This window comes from Prunus mume, linkage group LG1 (assembly GCF_029339155.1).
Source record: "Prunus mume cultivar Tortuosa linkage group LG1, ASM2933915v1, whole genome shotgun sequence".
Classification (NCBI taxonomy): Eukaryota; Viridiplantae; Streptophyta; class Magnoliopsida; order Rosales; family Rosaceae; genus Prunus; species Prunus mume.
The window spans coordinates 6,438,722-6,446,718 of record NC_142698.1 but is presented as its reverse complement, the minus strand read 5'-3'; the positions used below and the strand labels follow the sequence as shown (position 1 = coordinate 6,446,718).

At 33.5% G+C, this 7,997-nt stretch overlaps 1 pseudogene; it reads right to left on the bottom strand.

Annotated features, from left to right (window-relative positions):
* Positions 1-4,861: 4,861 nt before the first annotated feature.
* On the bottom strand, positions 4,862-7,526 carry LOC148920855 (uncharacterized; annotated as a pseudogene).
* Positions 7,527-7,997: the final 471 nt, after the last annotated feature.

The following is a 7,997-nucleotide window of genomic DNA, read 5'->3' as shown; positions in this document are numbered from 1 at the left end:
AAAAACGACGGTCTAAGTGAAAACCGTCGTTGTTTTTTAAAAGACGACGGTTCTATAAAACCGCCGTGTAATAACACCTTAGACACCTAAAAAATGGAGATTCAAATGATTGTTCATAAACAACGACGTACCTAATTAAAAAACCGACGTCTATTTGAAACAGGATTTCCGCAGTGTAAAATCAAAGCAAATAAAGAACTGCAGAAGTTATGAATCGACCGACGTAGAAAGTAAAGACGACGATTTCAAAAAAAGCCGCCGTTTTTACGCAGAAAATAACACGACCAAGTTTTCGTATAAGGTGCCATATAATTACAAATAAATCCACATCGGTAAAATACAAAATATCGCCGTATTAAATTAATGTACAACGACGAAAAATAAAAATATATCGACGTCTTTCTCATATAGTTCTACGACGGTATCTTTAAATCTCACCACGTTTGTTTTTCATTTAATGACGTATTATAAAATTTAACGTCGTATTTATTCCCTTTATACGTCATACCTTATATTTAAACCGTCGTCTTAATATGAATTTTTTTTATCAATTTATTTCTTTGATTTTGTTATCATACGTCATACTATATGTAAACATGACGCTTTTTATAATAAAAAAAACGTCGTCTATTATATGTAAAGATGACGATTTTTATAAAAACCGTCGTCTATTATATGTAAAGATGACGATTTTATAAAACCGTCGTCTATTATATGTAAAGATGACGATTTTTATAAAAACCGTCGTCTATTATATGTAAAGATGACGATTTTATAAAACCGTCGTCTATTATATGTAAAGATGACGATTTTTATAAAAACCGTCGTCTATTATATGTAAAGATGACGATTTTATAAAACCGTCGTCTATTATATATAAAGATGACGATTTTATTAAAACCGTCGTCTATTATGTGTAAAGATGACGATTTTTTTAAAAACCGTCGTGTATTATATGTAAAGATGACGATTTTATAAAACCGTCGTCTATTATATGTAAAGAAGACACTTTTTATAAAAACCGAAAAAACCGTCGTCTATTATGTGTAAAGATGACGCTTTTATAAAAACCGTAAAAACCGTCGTCTATTATATGTAAAGATGACGCTTTTTATAAAAAAACCGTCGTCTATTATATGTAAAGATGACGCTTTTTATAAAAACCGTCGTCTATTATATGTAAAGATGACGATTTTTTAAAAAGGGTCGTCTATTATATATAAAGATGACGCTTTTTATAAAAAATGGTCGTCTATTATATGTAAAGATGATGGTTTGTTATAATAACCGTTAAATCATGATTTTTCATTTATAACCGTCGAAATTTTTTGTCCCGTTACTTTATCTCTGAATGTTTATTTTTTTCGATTTTTAGTGTAGATGATCTCGAAGTATAAACAAACAAGTTTGACGGTTGGATCGTTGAAACTAGTTTCTTAGAATGCGTATGCCATCAAAACAATATATTCACTAACAATTAAGAGTTTATTTATACTTTCGTTAAATATAACATAAGATTTTGTGGTATCCACTAGTGTAAATATTTTAAATTGAAGATCAAATTCAGTCATTGTATTCATATAGGGTCAAGGAGTGTAGCGGTAAAAAATCATCAAAATCGGAGTTAAAATAACCGTTAAATCATGATTTTTCATTTATAATCGTCAAAATTTTTTGTTCCGTTACTTTATCTCTGAATGTTTATTTTTTCCGATTTTTGGCGTATATGATCTCAAGTATAAACAAACACGTTTGACGGTTCGATCATTGAAACTAGTTTCTTAGAATGCGTATGTCATCAAAACAATATATTCACTAAAAATGAAGAGTTTATTTATACTTTCATTAAATATGACATAAGATTTTGTGGTATCCACTAGTGTAAATATTTTAAATTGAAGATCAAATTCAATCATTGTATTCATATTGGGTCAAGGAGTGTAGCGGTAAAAAATCATCAAAATCGGAGTTAAAATAACCGTTAAATCATGATTTTTCATTTATAACCGTTGAAATTTTTTGTCCTGTTACTTTATCTCTGAATGTTTATTTTTTTCGATTTTTGGTGTAGATGATCTCGAAGTATAAACAAACAAGTTTGACGGTTGGATCGTTGAAACTAGTTTCTTAAAATGTGTATGCCATAAAAAAATATTCACTAACAATTAAGAGTTTATTTATACTTTCGTTAAATATAACATAAGATTTTGTGGTATCCACTAGTGTAAATATTTTAAATTGAAGATCAAATTCGGTCATTGTATTCATATAGGGTCAAGGAGTGTAGTGGAAAAAAATGTCTATTGTATGTAAAGATGATACTTTTTATAAAAACCGTCGTCTATTGTACGTAAAGATGATGCTTTTATAAAAACCGTAAATCTATTATGCGTAAAGATGACGCTTTTATAAAAACCGTCGTCTATTGTATGCGTAAAGATGACGCTTTTTATAAAAACCGTCGTCTATTATATGTAAAGATGACGCTTTTATAAAAAACCGTCGTATATTATATCTAAAGATGACAAATTTTTTTATAAAAAAGCGTCGTCTTTTAAAACACGCTAAAAAATGGCCGCTTAAGTGAATTCGCGCTCGATAAATTTTCAAATTTTCACCCGTCTTTGAAAATCTTATCTCTCATTAACAAGCGTCGTCTTTTAAAACACGCTAAAAAATGTCTACTTAAGTGAATTCGCGCTTGTCAAATTTTCAGATTTTCCCCCGTCTCTGAAAACCTTATCTCTCCCTCCTTCTGCACTCTCTAAAACACCCTCATGAAACTCTCTACAAAATCATCAAAAGATCGATATCAATGAAGGAGTTGAGAGATTAAGGTCTTAGCAAATCCATAAGATGTAGAGGGATGTTCTGTATTTGAGAATCGAAGCTGGTTGAAAGGTTTGATTTGAAAGTCACCTAATCTCTTAATACCCTTCTATATCTTGCTAGTGAATTCTGGATTAGTCTCTTTGCGTTTTTGGTATGTTCTTTGTATCCCTAATTTCAGATTTTGTCTCTCTTGATTTGTCTGATTTGTTTACATATTTTTTTAATTTCTGGTTTCTTTTTAGATTTTCTGATTTGGTTATCAGGAGATGAGGAGGAAGCTTGCAGATTTATAACTTTTTCTTTTGCAGGTTTTCTATGTGAGTCGTATGTTTTTATGTTGTTGAAAATTTGCAGGTTCTCGATGGTCTTTTTTATGCTCATTTTACAAGTTTTCTATGGAAATATGGACCAATGGTAAAATTTCTCTTCCACCTAATTTTTTATGTTTATAATCTTAGCTTCTTCTTTTTCTCTCTTTGTCATTTTGATTTATTTACAGGGATGATGGAGGAGACTTCAGTTATGCATCATTTGTATGTTTGGATGAGGAATGCTTGGATTAGGAGTACGTAGGTCTTGTTAGGAATTATGTTTGTTGTAAAATAAAGATTGGTTAACTATGTAATAACTATTGAATCTTCAAGTTTTATGAAAGAAACTATTTTTGATAAAGCATTATGGTTGGTTTTTAGTTAAAATTGTTGTATAGCATCATAGGAAATCAAAAAGCATTATTGTATGCGTAAAGATGACGTTTTTATAAAAACCGTCGTCTATTGTATGTAAAGATGACGCTTTTTATAAAAACCGTCGTCCATTGTATGAAAAGATGGCGTTTTTATAAAACCGTCGTCTATTGTATGTAAAGATGACGCTTTTTATAAAAAACCGTCGTCTATTGTATCGTAAAGATGACGCTTTTTATAAAAAAATCGTCTATTGTATGTAAAGATGACGCTTTTTATAAAAAACCGTCGTCTATTGTATCGTAAAGATGACGCTTTTTATAAAAACCGTAGTCTATTGTATGTAAAGATGACGCTTTTTATAAAAACCGTCGTCTATTGTACGTAAAGATGACGTTTTTATAAAAACCGTCGTCTATTGTATGTAAAGATGACGCTTTTTATAAAAACCGTTGTTTATTGTATGTAAAGATGACGATTTTTATAAAAAAAGGTCGTCTATTGTATGTAAAGATGAGCGTCTTTATATACAATCCACGACGGTTTTCATAAAAAATCGTCATCTTTACATACAATACACGACGGTTTTATTAAAAACAGATCGTCTTTCCTCCTATAATTAACGATCTTTACCTCTAAACAACGATGATTTTCTTTAAAAACCGTTATCTTTACTGATAAACAACGACGGTGAAAAGCCGTCGTAGTTTGAAACCCAAATAGACGGCAATCGATTTCACGACCGGGCGAAAACCTTTTACACGACGGTGGTTTCCCGTCGTCTATTTCGATTTTTGTAGTAGTGAAAAATAGAACAGAAACATAATGTAGGCCTTCTTGGTCTAGATTAATATGTGAAATACTTCAAAATTCAACATCTAACGTTTCTAATCCATCCAAATTCAAGATATTAACATCTCAAACATTTGAAATCCATCCAAAATAGCCATCTGTTGAAAATATACATTCCAACATTTGAAATACATTCAAAATCTATCCAAAATACCTATATGTTCAAAATATATATTCTAACATTTGAAATACATCCAAAATAGCCATCTATTCAAAATACACATTCCAACATCTACTAGCCATCTATTCAAAATATACATTCCAGCATATACTAGCCATCTGTTTAAAATATACATTCCGAAATTCATCCAAAATAGCCATCTGTTCAAAATACCCATGAAATTCATCATCAAAATGTATTCAATGAATCTACTTTACCTCAATGGCCTTGCCCTTTTTGCAGGGGATTTGAACCTTTTACCTTGTGGCCTAGAAATGTTTTGAGTGGTAATAGTATACTATGGTTATGAAACAAAATTTCTTGGACCTGCTTATGAAACAAAACTACAAGGAGCTGGTTGAGAAGCAACATTGGTTGGAGTTGATTGGCTAACAACTTTGGTTGGAGCTGTTTGGCTTGCAGTGGCTGCAGTCCTTGTCAAACCTCCTCTAATTGTCTGCAAATGAAATTAATCACAATTAAAACAATTCAAATGAGTCATCCAATTAAAACATTCAATCATAATTTCACATCCTTTACCTGTAACATAGGTCTTGTTGTTTTTGTATATTGAAGTTCCTCTTGAGATTGATGGATTGAGTTGGTTCCTCTTCTCATTCTTTTTCCTCTGCCTCTTCCTCTTCCCATATTGTTGTCTGCTCTTCCATAATTAGTAGCATTATGGCCTTCTCCTTCACAAACTGAGCAATGGATTACAATTCCATATCTCCTAAGCCTAGTGACACCCTTTGGGATCTCATCAACTAGTCTAGTTCTTGCCTTCTTCGGCCTACCACTCTGTTTGTGATACATTGGGGGTTTAATTAGCCTATGACTTGATTTCCTCCGTAACTATTAGGTTGGCATTGGTGAAATGTAATTACTATAAGCCCTATCATAAACTTCTCTCTTATACACCTCATTGGGCTCCTCTTTTGCCTTTGATATTGCAGCCATGGTATGGCAACATGGGATGCCACATAGATCCTATTTTCTACAAGAGTAAGAGTGAGTATTTAGATCAACTGCATACTGCCCACCAAGCATATGGGTGACTTGAAACCTGTTTCCACCTGCATTCTGTGCAATGCATGAGTCACTATCTTTCAAATTCTTTTTCAATAATCTAAAAGATCCTTGGCCCAACTCTTTGAGTCCATTTCACCTTTCTTTCTCTTGCAACTCTTAACATCAAATATATTCTTATCCTTTCCACCATCGCGATTATTGGTTTATCTCTTGCCTCCAAAATTGCTAAATTGAAACATTCACAAAAATTGTTTAGAAGTATATCACACTTGGTCCCAGTACTAAACTGTGACATGCTACAATGAATTGTTGGCATATCCTTAAGCCATGCATGAACTGGTGCAGATATTTCCATAATATTGTCCATCTCAGCTTCCCACTAAGGAAGTGTTGTACTTCTAGCAGTAGCCCATAGCCTTTGTTTAAGTGCCAAACTACCATGCCCAGCAACTTTAAAATTATTGTGCAGATGCCTTACACAATGCCTATGTTCAGCATCTGGCTTTAAAGCCTCAATTGCTTGCCCCAATCCATTTTGTTTGTCAGTGATAAAAACCCAACCATTTCCAGTGTCTCTTACCCCAACATCATTTATGAATATATCTAAAAACTATGTTCAAGTGTCTCTACTTTCTGTCTCCACAACAACAAAAGCTATTGGGAACATGCCATTGTTGGCATCAATCCCAACAGCCATTAAAAGTTATCCTAGATGTTGTCCTTTGATGAAAGTCCTATTAAAACCAACCACAGTTCTGCATCCATCAATAAACCTCTTCCTCAGTTAAGCAAAACATATATAAAGCCTCTCAAAAACTGGATCATCTCCCCGCAATGATGTCTTCACTAAAACCGTGCTCCCTGGGTTTTGCTTCTTAAGCTCCTCGCAACAATCCCACAACTTTGCATATTGTTCTTCAATAGTCCTTGAATCCTCTCATTTGCCAAATTCTTTGCCTTGTAGCATTGGTCCTTAGTAACATCTATACTATAATGTTTCCTTACCAATGACATGAAGTCAGGAACTGACATGTTAGGATTGGTTCGGAAATCCTCATTAAACCTTTTAGCCAACCATTATGAAGTAGCAAACCTAGTTCTTTGAGATCTGTCGCAGATATGAATTGGATGGTATGTCTTCACTCTAACAGTGGGCCATTTCCCAATATGTGCAGCATACAATAACTAAGGACAATCTTCAAGTTCATCTTCACCCTCTTCACCTTTAGCATGCCTCTTACTCTTATCACTTTTACTATGCTCTTTGCTTTATCACCATCATTATTACCATCACATACCAGCCTCACCCTATTAGGCTCATTCTTCACAAACCTTAGTCTTCTAGCACACCTGCATGCATAGTACTTCATGGCCTCTCTACATTCCTGCATAGTATGAAACTCCAAACCCAAGTGGAATATTGGATCTTATAGGTCATGTTGTTTATTGTATTGCTTGAATTTTGGTTGCCCCAAACCTCTCTTCTTGCCATCTTCATCTTCATTATCTTCATACAAACTTTCTAAGTCTGATGTATTATAACCATTAGTTTTACCCTCACCTAGTTCTTTATACTCATCATCTTACTTTTCAGTTACAACATAGCTATGAAAATTCATGTTGTCATCTTCATCACTTTGCTCAAACTCACTATCTATGAAATCACCATCTTCTTTCTCATCCTCCTCACCTTTCTCAACTTCAGCACTTTCTACCTCAACTTCACCATATTCTTCCTCTGCCTCACCAAATTCTTTATCTTTGTCAACAAACAAGAAGTCATATTGCCTATTCTCTTCATTAACATCATATCCATGAGCAGTCTCTTCATAATCTTCAGCATTTTCACTGTATGCAGAGAATACTGGGGACTGAACATTTAGAGCCCCAAGTGTTGGATTTTTAGTTATGTATAACACAAACAGTTGGCTTCTTTTTACCAATTTCACTGCCCCAAAATAATCCATATCTATCTTAATTTCAACCCAGCCATTTGTCCTATGCTTATAATAGTATTAAATGTTCTGTTCATCATAATCAAGGTGTTTAACCATTTCAAATAACTCAAGCATTGAAGCCTCATCTGCATCTTGCCCATCAACCCATTGTACAATACTTCCCATATATAAACCATCAACAAAGTAGCCATCGTGGTGTACTTCAAGTGTGAACATGTCAGGATTAGCTGCACAATAATTAATTTTCTCATTAATTTACTATCTACGACAGGATCCGCCCCTAATTCCTCAGAATCCAGGACGAATCTCGTGAAAGTTCGGCATTTTACTGATGCGGACCCACTTACTAAGGACCAAGACTTTCTGCCGAAATTTCGGCAGAGTCTCTCTTGTAAATTGGACATTTCCCAAATTTCTCAACGTGGTAAAAACACATTTATCTCCCAATAGGTAGCATGCAAGAGAAAGATTCAATTAAAC